Genomic DNA, 21,623 nt, shown 5'->3' on the forward strand with positions numbered 1-21,623 from the left:
TGGGAGCCAGTCTACCTTAATGACACAATTCTCACTAGTCTGTCTTTTCCTCTAATAACATTACAGAAATTGCTATTCATATCCAACTCTGAACCTGGAGGGGGAAGCATCTATAACAAACTCCCAGCACTACTCAATAGAATCTCTTATTAACTTTTCTCTAAGCAATTTCACACACATGTAATCTATTTTACCCATCCTACTCCTTCTCATTCACTGGGCTGCTTCAAGCAAGGCCACTTGGCCTTCTTTGCCTTTCTTTCTGTTTCCAAACTCATTATAACTCTGGTCGCTATTTTGTTATGTTTATGTTATTCCACTTATTTCTGATTTGACATATAGACAGCATCAGTGTTCTAGGACCCCTGCTTTATTGCCCATGTAATGTGCCTTGGATTAACAAAGTTTCACAGGTAATCCTCAAAGTCTAGGCTATACGAGGTCATTTTAACAACTGTATCACCATCCTGACAACCGGGGAGTCTCACAACGTGTTTGGCTGATAATATGACTCTGTTATTATACTCTGATGGAGCCAATGGAGACTCCTGCGCAGTGAGAACCTTTGCTGTAGTTCAGGTGATCTTTATACTGAGTCAGTCCCAGCAGCAGTCTTCCTTTCTCTTTGCTGTTTATTTTCCTATTCAGTTCTGTTCTGTTAATTTCTTTTTCTTGTATACTTGACTTTCCTTTCACTCCTCAGTAAATGCAGGGATGGACTCAGCACACATAATTCTCCTCCCATTATCTAGTTTGAAGCTTATCTACTTCATCTCATCTGCCTTGACTGCATGATGACCTGGCAGGGGTCGGTAACATCCTGACTTGCATTGAGTATATTTCAGGCAGCTGTGCACAACAGGGGAAACAAGGAGGCAGGCCATGGAATTGTGAGGCAGTGGACACAGAAAGATGTACTTAATTCCCCACACTGCACCATTAAACTGTTGAACTCAGGATGTATTCAAAGAGAGGAGTTCAAGAGGAGATTTAACAAATTTTAGGCATAAAATCTGCAAATGCTTTTATGCACAAAGAAACAACCTGAGGCACAGGATGATTCCTAGTGCCTTCAATTTCCAGGGAGCACCACCCCAGGGATGTGTTGCCCTATCCTTTTAATCCATCTGTAAGCTTCAAATGATAGCCATTAGATGGAATAGGACCCCGAACTATGTAGAATTGAAGTAATTCTGGTAATCTTGGATCAGCTGGGGAGAGTTTACCCTTCTGTGCATCCTCAGTTTGTAGACATTTTTCTAGTGATACAGCTTTGATGATGATTGTTTTGACTTTTCTGACTACCAACCCCCTGATTTTTGGGGTAGGTTGTGTTTTTTTTTTTTTTTTAATGAGGCATATGGAAATTAAAATACTCATCTTGCTCTTGCTGAATGTGTTGACTATGTGTTCTGCAGCCAAATCTGTAGTGGTGGCATTATACAAACAGTATGAAGTAGTACTTGAGACAGAGACAGGTTGCATTTCTCATCTGGCCAGGTTCATTTGTTTGGATAGTCTAATGCATTCTGCAAAATGGGGAGAGAGAGAGAGAGACTGCTTTTGCCCTCTGAAAAGCAGAAAGCATTATGAAAATAATGAAATACAGTATAGTCTTGATTATTCAGGTGCCATAGGGAAAGCTAAATAAGCCTGGGTAACAGGTTTCAGAAATTCAAGGGACTTGACAGCATAATTAATAGAAATCAGGGGATATGGGCATGTTTTGGATAATAGAAAGTGCTGGACAACAGAGGCAGATAACCCAGGGTTATATTGCAATACCAAAGCTGTGTTGTAGCTTCCACAGCTCTCATCTTAAAAGACTTTCCTAATATTTGATTACCATCCAAAAATGTACTCTGCTTGATAGAGAGACTGTAACCACCATGGGTACTACTTACAGTAAAATGGGAGCAAAACCCCTGAAATTACTGAGGAAAGGGACACTAACTAGTGATGTATGTATGTTTTTATGTTTGTGTGTTTTCCAGACATGATTAATTTAGTCAAAGTGAAACTACAACCAGCCTACAAAAGGGATGAGCTTCTGCTTGCTTTAATTCTCTAGGACTTTCCCCTTTTCACAGCATCCATTGATGCAGCACATTTTTGTCTCATCACAAAAGCCACCCTTGCATGTGTTGTTTTAGGTACCATTCACAAACCACTGTGAGGTAGCAGTTGGCAGAGGCTGGTATTTAAATAGAAACATTTTAATGGCAATTAGAATAATTTATTCCTGTTCCATTTGCAAAGTTAAGCTACGTTCTGCTCCAAACATAAGGCACCCAAATAGATAAATGGATAATGGTGCAGGCATCACACTGTCAAAACTAACACTGGTTGATCACAAGGCAAGATTACATTTGGCTTCTCGTTCTGCAAATGTTGATTTCCAGACATATCTGAAATGTTTTTCTACATCCTCAGTGGAATTTTGTTCATTGTTTTGTGAGAGTCCTCATGAGGAAAATAAAATATTTTCTATGCTTGGAATCTGAAAATAAACCTTAACTGGTTTTAGACTCTTAAGACATTAAGAACTGACAGAGGATTGGTCAGTCTGTCTGTAAAGCTGTTCAGAGACCAGTTCTTTCTGATCTCTTTCTGAGGCCAGTGGAAAGTCTGCAAATAATAGTGCTCTTCTGAAAATGCTTTTAGTAATTACTTTGTTTGGAAATATATTCATATATATGAAAGTTCTATTTTCAGACAAAAATCACAAACTAGCATTCTTTTCTCTCAAAAACCATCCAGTCAAAATGCTATTACTTTCAGACAAGTTCTGATTCTATCTATTTCATTATTATACTTCATGGCTGAATATTTAATGCTCTCATAAGTAATGGAACGTTTTAACTTATTGTTTTCAAAATCCCACTGAAGAAAATGCCTCTGCTTGTTTTGGCCTGGCTTTACAACTGCACAGCAACTGCAACTCTGTCTCCTTTGCTGTGGTGCAACTACTCTTGTGCAAGGTGACACAGAATCTTGGCACATGGTTAAATCAGCTTTGTTATTCTCAGTGAGGAGACAAGAACTTCTTTTCCCCCTTCCACTACTTAAATTTGTGTGGTTATTCCTAAATTTTGTAGGGAAACAAATCCAGGTTAAAATTAACTTTTTAAAATTTTTTTCCTCTCCCCTCCAGGAACAGCTTGGAACTGCTAAGTAATTTTATTGTGTTTATCATTAACTGTTTAATCAATAGTGACTCATTACCTCTATTAGCAAAGAAGTTACAAAAAAGCATGGAAAATAGAAGGATGACCCCTTGGCAGGTGTCACTGTACCAACCCAGGATTGAGAATGCTTTGCTTTCTGTCAGGGAGGTTCAGAAATGATCAATCACTAGGACTACACACATCTGTGCTTGAAATTAAAATACGACATAAGTTCAAGGATGTATAATGCAGAACTGGAACATCCAGGCTTCACAAGGCAGCAGTTCAGGACCCAGGGCATTTTATTTGATATATTCATTTTTCAAGTGATCCATGCTGAATTTAAATGGTGATAACTCATACGTCTCTCCTTTAATTTACTGCGCCAGAGCAACTGGATACTTCCTGCAGCAAATCAGCTCAGGTGATGAACATGCATGAGGTGGGTTTTGCTGGGTTCTTTGTTCTTCCTATCAACAATATATTGCTTGCATTGATGGGTTTATGACATATGAGCTGTGGTCTTGCACTGGTGGGCTGCTCTGTGCCATATCTGTGGTTGGGGCAGTTCTGGGCTTCACTGACAAACAGGGTAAAGCCTGGAGCTCCAATTACACAGTGGAAATTGTGTTGTATGACAGTGACACTGCTTTCTTAAGGGTAACAAATGGATGCTTTTAGGAAAAATACCCCAGAAAACCCAATAAATGCATCCCAGGAAAATTTCTGATTGCATTATGAAACATAAAGACCGTTTGTGTTGTCAGCCAGGGAACATTTGTGATTCATTTCATTCCATAAGAAAAAAAAAAACAACCAGCTGACAGAAATAAGAATTACTTCAAGCATGAAAGGAACATTTTATTTTTATAAATATGCAGGAAATTCAAACCAGCTGCAGTTAAAAATACCCTTTGTTTGCAACCAGCAAGTCAAAATTTTGTTTTGATAGAGTTTTTATGCAAGTATTGTAATCATTATCTGATATGAAGTCCTGACATACTGACAGAAATCTTTATTTGCCTGTATGCCAGGTGATCCTCATGTCCTTCCAACATCGCTGTAACTAATCTCACACACACACACCTCCCTCAGGACTTGAGATACATGTAAATGGTCAGCTGTGTATTTGTTCTGGAAGTCTGATACATGTTGATACATATACTATTAAAATATAAGTCAGATATTCACAACCAGGAAGGGGTTGTGAATAATAAAAGTCTTGCCTTTTATTGCTATTTTCTGGGTAACCCAATCTGCATCAGGATAAAACATTTTGCAGGTCCTAATCAGTTTCTCCAATCTAGCAACATTTTTTTTTCAGTAATATTTTCAGACTTTGACCTCATGCTTTGTTATTACATCTGTCCTCTGGCTTACATATGCATGAAAGCATCTTCATAATTCTTGCATTGAATATTCAGTTGACATTGTGGTCCTCAGATGGCATCAGGAGCACAGGGCCTGAGGACAGATGCACAGCAGGCTGATAAAGAGCACAGGAATGACGAGAGCAGTGTGGGATGGTGCTGCAGTGGGTGGGAAGGTCAGGGAAGGCTGAAATGGGAGAATGGATGGATGCAGGAGGAGGCAGCCGGGAGGAAATGGGAGAATGGATGGATGCAGGAGGAGGCAGCCGGGAGATCAGCAAGGAGATGGAGAGGGCAGGACAGGGAGCCATGGAAGAAGGGGTAATGAGATTAGAGGATCAGAGAGTTCAGCTGCAAACCAGCTTGGCGGGTAGGTGTGTGAGAGAAAGTTCAGGGAGGGCAATGTGCTCTCGTTGCAGAGGCTGTGATGCACTGCAGGGGAGCACCGGGGCTGCAGCAGCCGGGAATGGCCTCTGAAACAGGCACAAAGATCGTGAACTCAATTGCTAAGCTGTTTGAGCAAATTAATTACGTAAATGCTGCATGCTCCTTATTTAACGAATGGAAAATTAAAGAGGCTTACATTGCAAAGCAAACAGCAATTAAAGCTGCTGCATCTGCACACGTGTGTGTGCACCTGGATACCAAATCACTGCTACCTAGGGCCAGGACAGTTTGCTTCAGTTTTAGCAGCTGAGGTAAAAATAGTGGTGAACTGGTGAGAAAAGCAGGACCTGCTGCAATGCTTTTATGGGACATACTTTTAACTAAAACATAAATATTTTAATTGAGTTATTTGCCACAAATCTATGGATTTATTTCCATAAATCTATGGAAAATAGATTTCTATTTTCTAGAAATCCATTTCTAATGTATATGCATGAGAGAGAGTACTGGAAGCCAAAAGTTAAATCCTGTGGTACACAAACACACATGCATGCATGCATATTATTTTTGGAAATGAATTTGATGTAGAAGTGTCTCATTAAGCTGCTGTAGTTTTTAACTAAAACAAAAAGTAAGAAGGCTGGATGCCATAAACAATTCCAAAGTGAGTAGAAAAGGGTCAGGCAGGGTGTCAGCCTTGAAATTCAGATTAAGGCAATTACTCAAACCAAAGGCACAAACAAGAAAGCCAGATGTAGTGAGTACTGAAACAAATACCTTCTTCAGAGAAGCGCAAGCAGAGTGAAAAGCTGCTGTTCACCTGCAGTGTGATGTCCTAAGACTGAAATATAACAGCTGGGGCAAGACTGCAAGATTTGGACTGAAGTGCAGATCAGTTTGGTGTTGTGCCTCTGTGCATGGAATGTGGAATGGGCTCAGCCCAGTGGGGACAAGGCAGGTCCTCCTCTCCACAGAGGTTCCATCCAGGCCAGGGTGTTGCTTGGCCAGGATCAAAGAGCACTGATACTTAGCACCAGAAATGCAATGGAAACTCAAAAAAAATTTGAATTTATGTCTTGTGACACATTCCTTCTCACGTTGTTGTTTGATAACCTTTATGTATTTCACAGGCGCTAACTTCTGTCTCTCTGACCTTCTACCTTCTAGTAATCTCTTCTCCCTCACTAAATGCATTTTTACTTTTTTTTTTTTTACTCCTCTTTCCCTTCAAGTCCCTGATTGATTAAAACATTTAGGTTAACCTGAGAGCATAATTTCTAACCAGTGGTCACAGCTTGACTCTGCATCTTTGCTGGGACTGATGAAGGAGCTGCATACCTCCTAACTTGCAAGCTTCTCTACCTCTAAAGAGTGTCAGCTACAGACTATGCCACTTAAAATGCAGAAGCCGCATTTTTGACCCATTAAAGTAAATTTCCTCAGGAAATCCACCAAGACTTTAACCTGAAAAGAAGAAGAAGAAAAATGCAGAAGATTAATATGTCAAAGTCATACACTTTCCAGCCTGCACTGAATCCCCTATGTGGCAATTCTCTCTCTTCTGACCATGGGAATTACCAAAGCCAACAAAAATATCTGCTCCACTCCAGAAAGGAGGGTGACCCTGGAAGCACCTGCAGTTCCCCTGGGCAGGAATGACAAAGCTTTGCTGGTAGCCTTTTTGTCAGCACAGCTGCCTGTATTTGCAGTGCTGAGCAGCACCGATCCAGGGTGGAAGGGAAGGACAGGGATATCTGGGAATCACCCATGGCCTTGTTCATCCTGCTGGGCCAGCCTGACCCCTCTGGCCTTCGTTCTCTCCCTGGTCAGAGCAGGGCCTGACTCTGCAGCTCCTCAGTGCCTGAAGCACCCATGCAGGCAAGCGCTTTGGTTTTTCTTCTCATGTAGTACTTGAAGTCGCGGATTTATATCTGTGCAATGTACAGTTCTGAAAACACATCAGTGCTCCAACCAGCCACAAAATGCTTCATTGCCTTTAAAAAGCAGAAGGGCAGTTTATAGCCTATGAGAGGCTGAGAGTGTGGCCTGGTGTGAAGTTTTCAGCAGGAGCCAGGCTGGGAGGAAGCAGCCTCTGAACATCCCCTCAGAAATGTGTATGAGCTTGAGCCTTGGGGAGGGAGTCCCCAGCGCCCTGTGGGGAAATTTCTGGAAATGTTTCTAAATTTGGCTTCTGATTCAGATCAGTTCTTTGCTAATTTAATTTGGGATCAATAAAGAAGTAGTTAAATGGATACTAAGACTCCTTCTTGGCCCTCCCACTGATATGTTGTTAGACACAACTGCATTGGACTGTGGGGCTCCTCTGAACCAGATTTATCCAAAAATGGAGCTGGACAACTTAGGAAACTGTACAGATGCTGCTGTTGTCCTATCGAGGTTTAGTGAGTCTGTGCAGAATGCAAGGTGAACTTTGTCTGTTCCTGTACTGTCCCTGAACACTGTAAATCTGGATTCCCAAAAGTCCAGAATCGCTCCCTTCAGTGTGCTCAGAAAATGAGTTTCAGTCAAGACATTAGCAGTCACAGGTTATTTGCAATTCTCTTAAATGTAAGGACTTTAAACGGATCCTCTTCCTTTTGTTCTCTCTGAGCCTCAGGGCTTTTTCATGCAGAGCTGCTACAGTTGTTCCTTTTGTTTACTCGACTGTGTAATACGCTCAAAGAATTTCATTCTCAGAACAACGGGCAGGGAAAGTCCTGGAGTGGCTGCTGGAGAGAGCAGCGCTGCTCTTCTGTGCTAAATTAAGGCTAAGTCAAACCCTTCTTTGTAACCCGAATTTGAGCTTACACGGGGTTTGTAAAGGCAGAAATATCCCTACCACTAATAAAACCTCAAAGTGCTGAGGCAATGAGAGCATTCCTGTTTCCTTCCAGAGGGCCGTGTTACTTCAGCTACAGAGAGAGATATGGATGGATGGATGGATGGATGGATGGATGGATGGATGGATGGATGGATGGATGGATGGATGGAGACGGCACACTAACCTATTAATGGGTAGTATTCTAATAAAAGACTCATCAGGGGCAGTCTTAAGGTCAGTCTTCCACAATTCCTTCTTTTCCCAGTGTGGCTGTCTCTGTGAGAACTGAAACACCGAGGGATAGAAATGACCTGCTACCTGCTGTTATTTTACCAGAAGAGTGAAATATGAGTGTCCTCCTTCAAAATACCAGCTTCTGGGAAAGGCAGTCCCAACAGAAAATTGCAATGGTCCCTGAGTCAAAAGTTTGAGCTTGGTTTTGTTTTCTGCTCTTCTGTTGACTGATGAAGTCAAATGGTGTTCAAGGTTGGGAGCCAGGAAACCTGGATTCCTCTCTGATGGGCCATCAGGCCTGCTTCCTTCTCTGTTTTACCAGGAAAAAATACTTGAGTTGCCTTGAGCATCAACCCTCTCTCTGTCTCTTCAACACCCATGACTGTCCCACTCACCTGAGATGTTTGGGGTTCTGATTCAACATATATAGACCTCACGGCTGAAGTCTGCCTTTTCCAAATAATTCAGTAAACCCCAGTTTTTTGCAGATTACCTTAACCTTATGCTCCACATCCAGACAACCATCTTGTTAGATGGAGAACACCGCCATTAGAAGACCCACTTTCTTGGAAAGTTTTAGTAAAATCAGAAGCACACTCCCTCAGTGTTTCTTTCTGTTTCTTTTTTTTTTTTTTTTTTTTTTTTTTTTTTTCTTAGGAGGGTTTGTAATTCACCCTACAGCTTTAGAAAGCAAAGCCAGGGAGTTCAATCTGTAATAAGTATGCTCTAAATATGAAGGAAACCAAACCTGATAAGCAAAGGCAAGTGAGCCAGGATCAAAACCTGCAGATCAAAACACTTTTTGGGGAAATTCAACAGGCTGTTATGGGGATATAGATCTAAATCTTGCAGGTGGCTTTTCTTTATTTTCTGATAAGCTGAGACAAATCCCTACATCTAAAGGTCTCACATTTTTAAAATGCCGTAAACTTGGAGCAGTTCTGAGTTCCATGGTGGGAGCTGGGCTCCATCCAAAGATTGTGAGTGTGCTGCTCATCTACAAACACATTTGCCTGCTCTGACTCAACCTGGGGCTGTGCTCATATAAACACCTGACATGTTTGTATAAGAAGGTGCAGAGCACTGCCTTGAGCTCAGTAGTGAACTGTGAGTTATGAGACTGATTCCCTGTTAAGCCTTTGAATGAGCTACAACTGACATCACTGGCTGGAGGGTGGTGGGGAGAGAAGCTGTGAAAAATCTGTTGCTCCAGCCATGGAATACAGAAATTGAGATCCAAAGATGTATTTCTAACTTAATCAAACATGGAGCAAAGGATTGAACCTCAGGCCAGACAAGTTTCACAAGCACCAATGACTTAAAATCTGGATTTAACAATAGACAATAATGTCTTAATGTTTTTGGAAAGATGAATATCAGTTTCAGGAAGGAGGTTGCCAAGGAGTTGCCAAGAAGCCAGACACATCACATGTGGTTTGAGCAGCAGCTGTTGTTGAAGCATCTCAATCAACATTTTCTATAACACAATGCCCTTATGTTGCCACCTAGGAGGAATTCTTGAAGCAAAACTTTCTTAGAAATACTCAGTTTTATTAAGGAAAGGGGTTCCAGAGGAAACTGATGGTAAATTTGTTCATTTCTTCTAAATTTCCTTGGGAAAGGTATTTTTTTTTACTCAAAACAAAACAAAAACCAACCAAAAAAAAAAAAACCGAAAATTTTTTTACATTTTCAGTTATCTAGCAAAACATTCTCGATATTTTCGAGAGATGCTGGCACTTCTTCTGTCATCTCAACCTCTTTTTAACCTTTGATGAAAAATTGTGGCTTGGCAGGTGATTTCTAGCTGGAGACCGCATCAAGAACAACAGCAGCAAAAAATTACCAGCCTCAAGAGCAGAAAAACAAAAATAAATGACACCAGTACATCCAGTAATTACTTGTAATCACTCTTCTCTTTGTTTCCCTCTTTAGTAGCCAGGCCTTGCTTTGTTAATTTAATTACAGCTCCCTAACCTCAGGTGGCTGCCACGTATGGGTCTGAGTGGCAAAAGGAGCAGTGTGACAGAGAGATTCCCCCAGCCCTTAATTTTGGTGGTTCAAAGCATGGCATCTTATTATTTAATAACTTAATTGCCAGCAGCTCCAGTGCTTTTGTAGATCAGAAGTTAATTCTTATTTTCTGTCCCTTGCAACAAAGCACGGCTCCCTGCAGTCACTCTGTGGTGGTGCCCCTGGCTGGAGGGAAATGGTCTCAGAGTTTTGGGGAATATCTTCTCTCTTTTTAATTTCAGTGGCCTCGTAATTATAAAAATCTATTCCCACCCTCATTGTTAATTTTCATTAAAAACTGACAAGGGTAATCAATCCTTAAGCTTGTATTTGAGGACTTTTTATAAACTGCCTAAACCAAACTGCTCCAAAATGCCACAGCTTTTATTAACACTGGAGAAACTGAGAGTCCAGCCAGAAAGTGAGGCCTCCCAAGTCCTCAGCACTGTAGAGGAATTGGCCTTTTAGTGAGAATGGTAAAATGCACCCTTTTCACTCTGTCTTGCTCAACCTAAACAACTGATGTCATCTCATCCATCAGGATACTGAAAATTATATAAGCCCATCATTTACCATCAGTAAAAACAGATTGAGTCTGGCTATGCAGCCTGAGTTTAGTTCAATATTTAATGACTCATGTGTTGCATTTTATTTCATCTGCAGTAGTTTTCTGCTTCCTTATTTATTATGATCCTCTTTATTCCCTGTAGTAGCACCTTGCAGTCAGACTGTATTCCCAGCTGCTTTGAGGGATAAAGAAGCCAGCTCCAGAGCTATGATGATGTGAACAGGGAAAATGAGAGGGCAAGGGAAAGACAAGATGGATGAAAAGCAAGGGAATGGCAGTTGGGCTGTTTTAGTTGTTTTAAATAATGAAGTACAGGGTTTTTCAAGGTCCTTTTCCATCCTGTTTGTGATGGTTCTACTGCCCATGCTAAACTTGTATGTGAAGGTCTCAGAATCTTTGTGACACTTTGCCTTTGTTTCTGTGAGATGCAGCAGGACTCTAACCCTGTTGAATGGTGGGCAGCTGTGCACTGCTCCCCATCCACCTGAGGTGTCTCAGATTAGTTCAGTAGTGGTGTTCCTGCAAGTGGGGAGGAGAACACTAAGGAAAGTCTCCAGGTAAAGCAATTTCTGGAACAGATGGCAAACATAGAGAAGTTGTCAGGGTCACTGAAACAAACAGCAGCTTTGGGCTAAGAAACTTACCCTGTGTAATATTTTAAATCCAAACAACTCACATGAAGATCATGAGGATGAACTCAAAGGGCTCCCTTCTACCTCAGAATGGGAAACTGAGATTGCTGTCAGGGTCTGCTTAAGAGATTTCTGGTGAAAGAGGCTCACAACAGTCATAAATCCTGTGCAAGGTTATTTGCCACACAGAGCCAGAGCTGAGCCAGTCCCATCCAGCTCTGAGGGTTTAGCTTCTTTCTTCCCCAAGGGAAGGACTGTCACACCAGCCTGGCACATAAGGATACATGTGCAATGGCAAAAGGGGCAGAATATAGTGAGTCAAACAAGCTGTGACCTGAGAGGACAGCCCTGGAGTCAGAAACCTGTCCTTGAGAAGCATTGGGAAAGTTGGTTTGCTGCTGATATAATTTTTGGGAGGGATGGAAATCATTCAAAACTTGCTATGAGATTGAAACATTTGTCTGCCAGCAGGGATTCTGGTGTGAGAACTGCTGAGACAATCAGGATTGTAGAACAGGTTTTGCTAAATTTGAAAACACTGCTTTTGTCTCTTTTTGTTTTTCTTTCATCTCTGCATCTTGTAGTTCACTGGTGTCATAAATTTAGCCAAAGCTTAACAACAATGCTAGATAATTTGGGTGATCTGTTTAGAACCTAGTGTATCAACATAGGGAGATCATGGTGTGACAGATTCCTGCACATCAGCCAATCTGTGGTCAACATCCAAAGGCAAAAGGCAGCTCACATCTTTGAAAATAAGGCACCTCTTCTATTAAGTGTGCTGGTACACCAATTCATCCTGATCACCACACCCTTACCCACATTCCAGCCTCACATTCCTCCTCCTGGTAGGAGCTCTCCTGTGGACTTTTACAGGGCCAGTTCAGCACACTAACATGAAATCAATCAGCTGTTTCACCAGTTTTTGCCACTGCTAGGTAGAACAGCTTTCTGCTCCCCAACTGAACTGCTGCAGGCTTCTGTGGTACTGCTGCTGTGGCTCCACGAATATTTCTTTTGGCAACTGAGGGAGATGGGGTGCCTCTGCTTGAGCTCACCATGCTGCTGGTCACTGCTTTCCTGTGCTGAAGAGCTGCAATGGGCTGTGAGGAAGGCACACACCCTGGACAGCAGAGAGTAACACACACAGAGTCATGCAGGGCAGTTTGGATGATGTGCAATAGTGACTTGGTACCTGCAAAACTGCCATTTTCCCTCCTACATCTCTCAGTGATAAAGGCTAAATGGATTATAGTGGAAAGCTAAATAAAGGCTTCCTCTGTTTTGCTCAAATCATCAGGCCTGTGTGTATTTGGGTATATATATAGGCAGCAAAAAACAAGAGAAAGTACCCTGTGTTTGAATAGCAATTGCTTTTCAAAATTCTGTGATTTGTTCAGTGCCTTGAAAGTAGAAAATACAGAGAAATCAATCGCAAGAAAATTCTTTCAAATGGATCACATATCATGAAGAATTTGACCACTTCAATGGATAAATGCAAGCAGCTACAAGCCATTGATTTTATCTGTGTTCTTGACTAGAGTGATCTTCAACGTTACACGTAGCAGTCAGGCTTGCAGAATCCTTAATGGCTAACAGACAGCCTGACCTGGAGAAGAAATGAAGCAGCTTCTCCAGTGTCCATTTGCTCCTGGTTCTCCTGGGGGGTGGCCCTGTGTGTGTCTGACACTCACACACCTTTGGCAAGAGATGAGATTTTTCTTCTCTCTTATTTTGGTTGACTGCTTTGCCAGAGGGAAGGAACAATACTCTGTGGGAAAATGTTTTCTCAGTAAAGGAGGATTAATTAATGTTAGCAAGAAGGTCATATTATTTAGATCAAGACATTTTGTGGTGTCTTAAGAAGACAAAAATGTGCATCTTTAGAAAAACCAGAAATATCCCCTCCTAAATATAATCCCACTAAAACAAAAGACATGAGATTTTGCTTTATGAATTTGAAAATATTCCAGTAACTTTCCAAGCTGACTGTTTAGGAAACTCAACCTTGGGAAAATGAGATTGAAAAACTGTTGCTGAATTCTATTTTTTCCAGTGAGCTTGTGTATAGAGGTTTACTTCAGAAGTCAAACCAGTGACTTGAATCTTATAGAGGCTGGTGATAATAGGGTATAAATGGGCCACCGTTAGAACTAGGATTCATTAGAATATGACTTTAGAGGATTTATGTCTGTTTGCCATAGGTGGAATTTAGAAACTGTATTGTGTCTGAGAAGGAGTATGATTTCTGTACAAAAACAAATAAAAAAGAGGTCTGCCAGTGGGTGTGCCCACTGTATTTCACCTTTATGAAAATAATGCCTTAGGTGGATTTAAATATGCTTGGGTTTTTAGGATGTTTTGGGATGGTATCATCAAATTACTGGGGTGGAAAAAATGGTGCAAATAATTATATTTGGGTAAAGCATAAAGTCATTGTGAGATAAGATAAAAAAATTGTATTAATTATTACCTGTTTACTAAAATCATCACTTTGCAAAGACTGCAGTTAAAAGGCGTTGCAACACAATGTGGAAGAGTGAAACATAGCAGGGAGCTGGAGCTAATCAAGGTATTAATGAATGATCTGAGAAAAGCAGGGAGTAGTGAAATGACAGTTTGTGTTAGCACAAAACTTATTTAGATTTTGCCATGCTGAAGTTGATGGTGCAGATAAATAGTTATGGATGGATGAAATGGAGAGGCTGAGTATTAAAATGGTAAATGAAATTCAGTGCTGCTAGGTGCAAAATAATACACAACAGGAACAATAACTCCAGCTATCTACATAAGTTAGATCAAAGTTAGTCATTGCAGATTTCCATGAAAACACTCTCCCTGTGCTTGGCAGGGGTCAAAAATATCAGTCAAATCAAAGTATAGAAATGTCTGTCAGAAATTATGAGGAAAATGGTAAGAGAAGGGCAGAAAATGCCATTAATTCAGTCTCTAGGTCTGGGCTGTGCCCACGTTCCCTGTCTACAATATAATGTGAGCATAGGGATGACACAGTTTGGGTGTATGGACCAGAACAGGATCAGTCTGTTCAAGTGTTGTGCTGGAAGGATAAATTTCTCTGGGATATTGAAATATCTCAAATATGACCTCAGGGACAGCAGAGGGCATGGGCAAGGGCTGTCCCCTCCCAACACCTGGGTGAGACAGGATTGAGAAAGCCTTGAAATGCTGCTGGCCCTCTCCCCTTGCTGCTGACCCTTATGCAGGCCAAAGGCTGCATGGAGCATGGTCACCTCTGTGCAGTACAGGGGACAGGTTTCTTCCTTCCCAGAGCTCCAGCTGCCTCAGCTGAACAGCAGATTGCTGTTATTTAGCTTTGGTAAATTCTTGTCTTTGTAATATTCAGATTATGCAGCCAGCTGCAGTATAGACTGTTAGGCCAAAGCTGCTCCTCACTTGCCGTGGTTCTGCTGTAATAAATATTCATAGCTTCATTACAGGCTACGGTTTTCCAGCCTACCTACTAAGGGATTATTTGGGAGTTTTGCTTTAATGATGCACAAAAGCTGTAATAGTCCTTTCAGAGTCTTATGCAACAATATGTTTGCTTCTTCTAGAAGCTAAATAACTCTTGTTTTGAATGATTTAGTAGCAAACTCACTTAGTCACTGTGTTGTGGTTCAATGATCTGCAAAATTTTCTTTTTAGAAATACAAACCCATTATGTAAATACTAAGGAGCATCTCCAGGAAAATTAACTTCAATTTGTTTTTGTCGGGTTTTTTTTGTTTATTTCAAATTTTATAAGCTTGAGATCACTTGTGGATTTTTTCCCCCTTAAAATATGCAAAGTAAAATTGTTAACTGACTCAAATAATTGATAAAAGTTTTAGCCATGAAACACTGCTTAAAGTGAATTTTGTATCTCCCAAAAAACAGAGGCTAGAAGAAAAGGAGTTTGCCCAGCAAATCCCTGAGAAAGGATGTTTATTTGATTAGGAATTGTTGTTTCACAACATGGTCAACTTCTATTATTTGGTCCCTCCATCTTCTTTCTCCTGAGTTTCCTACTTTTGAATGCCTTCCATCTCAAAATGCTATCATCTGCAGAAGGGAGGGATCTAAACTTAGTACTTGTTCAAAGATGTGAGATTGATTTTTCTTTATGTCCAGCTTCTTCCGCAGAGGTGTCTTGATTCTCTCTAGTAGGTTTATACTTGTGGAATACAGTCCTTGCTAAACAATTTTCAATACCAGAAAATAATCACTTCATCAAGGATCCTCACAGTTTGATGACTATAAAAGCTTACACTGAATGAATTTCAGGACTTAAAAATACCCTCACTGGGAGGACTTTGTTTGGAGAAATGTTTCATTACAGAAATGAACAGGGTAGGTATCTCCTAGCATGTACTAACTCCAGGATTCATGTTTCCCTAAAATAGACACCTGAAATCAAGAAAACTTTTTTAAAAGCAGTTGAGGGAGACTGGGATACAGACTGAACCTATTTTTGTCACAGTGGCATTTATTGAGCTATTAAGTCCATGTTATGAAAAATCAGGTCATTAGAAGAGTGGTGCTGTGCTGATAAAAACAAAATGTGCGAGGGGTGGCAATGGCTGGGGAGGAAAGTCACCTTTTCATTTATTTTTCTTATTCTAAACAGCACAAAAGTGAAGTGTTTAATTAATTGTTTGCTCTGCATTTAACAACTTTGCATTAGTTCATTTGCTTAAGTGCAGCAGCAATCAAGAACACATTAGCTAATGCTGCTGCTCAGCCAGGGGGAGGCTGCAGGCAGGTGCTGGGGTCAGTGTGTGCGGAACAAGGGGACCATCAGTCTCCTCCTGTGTTAATTTGTCTGCAGGAGTTTCCCAGAGTCTCAGCGGCACAGTTGGAGTCACCAGCCATTTCCAGCTGGAGCATTGAGGGTTTTTATGAGTAGATCCAGCTGGAAAAGGTCTGAAGTCTAAGAAGTGTATACTGATGAGTGACATGTTGCACTGCCCTCCTGCCAGTCTCTATTAATTCTGCTGCGTGCTTCATCCCCTGCCAGGAAGGATGGTGAAAAAATGAGGGCAGTGTGCAGGAGCCATGGAGATTTGAATTAATTTACTTCTCCTCCCTAAACTCCCTTGAACAAATAATTCATGGCAAGATTTGAAAAGGAACATGAAGGTATGGTTTCAAACTTTCAAAAGAAGGTTTAAAAGAAGTCATTGAATTATCCTCATTTGGCTTCACTTGGACCAAGGCTCACAGTTTCACACAATTTTAAGCTGAATAAAATGAGACATTGAGACTCATCTCAGGTCTGCCAGATGCATTGCAAATGAAGTTTATGAGAACTCGGTGGGAAATACCCTTTAATAGGGGACCAGGAAATCTTATTTGTCAAGGCATTTTTCTCAGAGATTTTTTTTGCTTGGTTTTTTTTTGTGATTTTGTTGTTGGGTTTTTTTGTTTTTTTTTTTTTTTAATTTGCTTTCATCAGAAAAATTAGATGTATTTTGCATTCCTTGGATGCACATATTCCAAATATATCTGCTCCAGAGAGGCCAGCCAGGAAGAAGCTGACACTTGTCCAAGGTTTTACCTCAGTCATCCAAATAATGAACTATGGTGAAAATTTAAGGTCCTGTTTAAGAGCAATGAGATGGGTCTGAGAGATGAAGAATTAACATTAATGTTATCCCCCATCAAGTGAACAGCAGTAACATATATACTTTAAGTTCATTTTACATATGACACAAGTGCCTTGGCTTGAACCCCCACAGGAGGGCTGCACATCACATTTGCTGTGTACAGGAAGAAGGCACCTGGTCTGTGTAATGACACCAAGATGAAGAAAATTCTCTGTGTTCTCATCCAGATATCTGTACTGGGGAACTTTGGCTCAAATACCAATGCATTCTCATATTTTATAGCTTTTCCTTTAGGTCCTTTGTTTGAGTGTGAAACTATCCCAAAGATGTATCCCAAGTCTGTGACTGGGGACCAACAGGAAAAGACCCAGGAAAAGGGCCCAAAGAGGTCTGAATTAAACTATTGAGACATAGGAGCTGAATGATACATTTGAATACATCAAACAGACTTCACAGGCAGAAACTTCTTTTTTATAATTCCCTCTCCACCACCTTCCCCCTTCTGAGTAGTTATATGTCTCTAAAAGCATGTTTAATCTTGGTCAATTAAACTTGCTAGCATTCAGCACTTAACAGGCATTTTCTTTTTTTTTTTTTTGGTTGGTTTATTTGTTTTTAAAGACAGGCATTTGTTGATGATAATAGTCTTCTCAACCCAAGAGGCTCTTTCTGAATTAAAACAGATAGAGGAAGGGATCATTAAGAACAAATAAAAGTTTGATTTTTGATTTTCAGATACTTAAACCTTAATTGATTTATTTTTATTCCCTGCTGTGCTTTAAATCATTTTGCTAAATATATCTGCTTTTTCACCTGATCACAGTGACAGGCACAGGTGAAAGCTATCTGGAGATGCAGGAGAGAAAAAAAGGAATATAGCAAGCACTGAATATCCCCCCTTCAAAAGTACAGTGAAAATCCAGGAAATCCTATTGAATGCAAACCATGACAGAACTTTCTCTTGCTCCCACAGTGAAACATGTATTTGTTTCAGAGTGAAACATGTATTGCAGTTATCGTGCCTGTTCCCTGACACCACCTCAGGACTCTATTGCTGAAGCTTTAGTGGCTTGTGCGCATTTTTGCAGGGCTGCTGTTGGGTCAAAGCTGTTGCTGCAGGCTGCTGTAGGGCTGTAGCACCAGCCCTTGGACAAACCCTGTGTCAAAGCTGTGGAGCTCCAGGCTGCTGCTGTCATGTGTGAGGAAGAAGAATGTCACAGACATCTTTTATGGAAAATCCTTTCCTTTGGACTTTTCCTCCTGAGAAGCTGAGAGGCCTCAGGAACAAACTGTAAACAATGGTTACCTGCTGCTGTAAACAATGTAAACAATTGTTTGATTTGATTGATTGATTGATCCACCATGCAACAGGTGGATCTGTGATTGGCCCATGTGGGATGTTTCTAATTAATGGCCAATCACAGTCAGCTGGCTGGGACACAGAGTCTGAGACACAAGCCTTTGTTATCATTCTTTCCTATTCTATTCTTAGCCAGCCTTCTGAGGAAACCCTTTCTTCTATTCTTTTAGTGCAGTTTTAATGTAATATATATCATAAAATAATAAATCAAGCCTTCTGAAACAAGGATTTAGATCCTTGTCTCTTCCCCAATCCTAAGACCCCTGTGAACACCACCACAGAAGAAGGAACACCTGGATGACCAGTCCCCCCACTCAATGTCACACCTTGCATCTCCCACTGCCATTCTTCATCTCCTCATCTCTTTTCCCTTCCTGCAGCAGGAATGGTCTCACCCAAGTGATCTCTTGGGTGACAATATTCAGCTCTGCCTGCATTTCAGAGGAGTGGCCTTTCCACTAATCACAGCACAGCAGAAACAGGGGCTTCCCCCAGAGCTCCCTGCTCTTGGCCAGAGCTGGATGGAAATCATCACTGGCAATGGCTCCTCTGGGTTGCCTGATCATCCCACTGTCCGGCCCAGCTCTCTCACAACAAACTACAGAGACAATCTACATAAAAATACACATTTCAAAAATCTATTCTGGGAGCCAGAGCAAGATACAAGGCTCTTGGCATTTTTTTTTTTTTTTTAATTAAAAAGGCCTATTGAAATCTTTTACAGCATTTAAACACCTGTCATTTTCAAATAGGTAGATAAAAGAGCACAGCTGTTTATTAACTGTACCACTGCAGAAGTTAGTTCTGCAAAAGCCTGCAGACTGGGCAGTTGTGAAATGTTCTTTGATTTAAAAGGCAGAAGAAGCAATACAGAGCTTCACTGCTTAGCTGTAATGTTGATAAGCTTCAGTCTCTAAAAGCTTTTATATTTTTTCTAGTTTGTCACCTGCACCTTGCTGTCATAAATGACTGGAAGAGAGGGGCCAGGGGTGGGATCCTGTCAACAATGGTGCCAATAGGAAATTCCAAGATGGGGTGCTGCCACACCCAGAAATATGATCCCAACCTCCAGGGCAGCTATCTTCATATTTAACATCACTATTTGCATTCGTATTATTTTTCCATTATTTATTTAAATTCCATTTCAAACCCATATCAGCTTTTGAAATCAATGGCTATGGTAAAATCTGGGCCAAAACTTTATAGCAGGGCTGCCTAGCATAATTTCCTTAAGTTTTCCTTATTTCTTTGCTTTAGATCAATAAAGCTGTTAGATGAAATGCAGCTGAGCTCTTCAAAAGCTGGTGGGAATCTGCCAGGAGGTGCAGGTTGTTATCTCTCTCTCCAGTGCTGCTGCTGGCACAAACCCACAGCTTTCCCCAGAATGCCATTGGTAAAACAGGGTCAATAAATTCCATGTTCACCAGCCTGGAGGGGATCTCCTGCTCGCTCGCCTATAATGCACGTTAAAAGCTTTAACAGGATTTATGTAAAGCTTAGACCTCAGGTAAAATGTGTGAGTTGGGCTCTGGTTTATCCTTTCATGCATGAGCTGCTGGCATGCAGAGCATAAATAGCCAAGGAGGAGATATATCTCTGAAAGGACTACACAGTCCCATTCCTGGTTCAGTCCACTGCTTAAATTGCAGTGATCCCAGCTCAGGCATCCTGCTGCTTCCTGGGAGTACCCAGGCATTGATCAGATCATCAGAAATTACCTTACATGTCTCCCAGCTGGCAGGAACCTGTGTTTATGGCAACACTCAGGACAGCAAACTTACAAGGACAGCATTTTTACAGTGAAGTTTAGAGCCTCAGTCAAAAATAATGGACCATAATATTCCAAACTGCCCATTGGTTCAAACAGAGGGCTGGCAGTAAAAATGCTTTCCAGTATCCTGTGAACATCAGACCTATACAGTAATAACCCTGTAAAAAAGAAACATTTAATGAAGTAGCTGAATAAAGGACTTATATGGTACCCATGGAAGTCAGTGGAAAAGTCCCCTCGATATCATCAAGCTCTGAACCTTCAGCTGTGTCCCACATTATCATGAGGACAGCACACAGTGCTTGATCCCAAAAGCAGATGCAGTTTTCAATAAGGGTAACAATAATTTTTCTATTGTCTCAAAAGTGACAGGCCATAAAAATCAACAGCTGGAATCAAAGCTCTAACAGTGTTTAAAGTGAAAAGACTTCTTTGTTTCCTTCAGTGTACATGGGTGTTTTACCCATTGCTGGAACAGGGGGGTGTGAGGACTCCCAGCTTCCTTCCCTAACTGTGCCTCAGAATCTTTTCTCAGCTCAGAGGGAACCAGTTTTTATTTTTGCTGTGAGTCACACGTAATGTTAGGAGTCAGGCTGGGCCAGATGAAGTCACCAAATACACAGTTTTAATGGTGTCTCTAGTGGATTTCTTCTGAGAAATCCTCCATCTGCTCCTCATGGCAAATTCCATACCTAGATTTGATTCTGCCAAAGCCAATGATGAAGAAGGATCTTTTCTTCAGAGTTTCCTGCTCCATCTACATGCTTTTTGTTACAAACTAAATAATTTTGGTACATCTTCCACAGCTGGAGAATTTGTTTTCATTTTGCAGGGAACTCAGACAGAACTCTGAGGAATTGCTGTGTCACAACAACAGCAGCTGTGCTCTCAACTAATGCCCAAGTGTCAGAGGCTTTGGCCAAGCACACACACAGAGCATGATGCCCAAAATCTGCAGGTCTGATGCAGCATATTGCTGTTTTTAGCAGTGAGTGGGCTGTACTCGAGATGAAACCATGCTATCACACCCTGCACCACATAAGAAGATGGGGCAAGGCACACAAGAGATGTTGTCCTCCACAAACACCACGGTTTTTATGGAAACAAATTTTTTGTGGAAAAGGATAAAATTGGCACAGGGTAGTTAATTTTGTTAAAGTCAAAAATCTAATTTTTATTTTTTATACTTATGCAAACTCTTTTTTTTTTCTTCTGAAAGACTTTTTAATTGACTATATTTCCTGTATTGGTTATGAATCATCCCAGATGAAAGAACCAAAATTAATCTCCCCTTTCCTAAGCCCACGCTGCTTTGAATTTTAGTAAAACTCAAAGTCTGAAAGTCAGGGAGGGATGATCAGCTCAGTGCATGCTCAGCTACAAACTGCATGCTTAGAGAACACCAAGAGCTGGAAAATAGCAATTCATGTGATAAGGTTGGGTAATGTAGGATAGTGGCATCTCTCTTCTCTGATATAACTGGAGATCTCTTCAGATTTGTGGTTTTGAAAAGGATGGGGAGGGGCTCTGTCATATATCTCTGCCAGGTTTCACTTTGTTAGAGCTTCCTCCTCTCTCAACACCTCTAGTTTTTTCTGTTTTTTCAGAGAAGGACAATTAGTCTTCAAATTATAACAGCCCCTTTAGAGAAACAGCAAGACTTCTCAGGGGAGACAAGAGCAGCTCAAACCCTG

This window comes from Zonotrichia albicollis, chromosome 10 (assembly GCF_047830755.1).
Source record: "Zonotrichia albicollis isolate bZonAlb1 chromosome 10, bZonAlb1.hap1, whole genome shotgun sequence".
Lineage (NCBI taxonomy): Eukaryota > Metazoa > Chordata > Aves > Passeriformes > Passerellidae > Zonotrichia > Zonotrichia albicollis.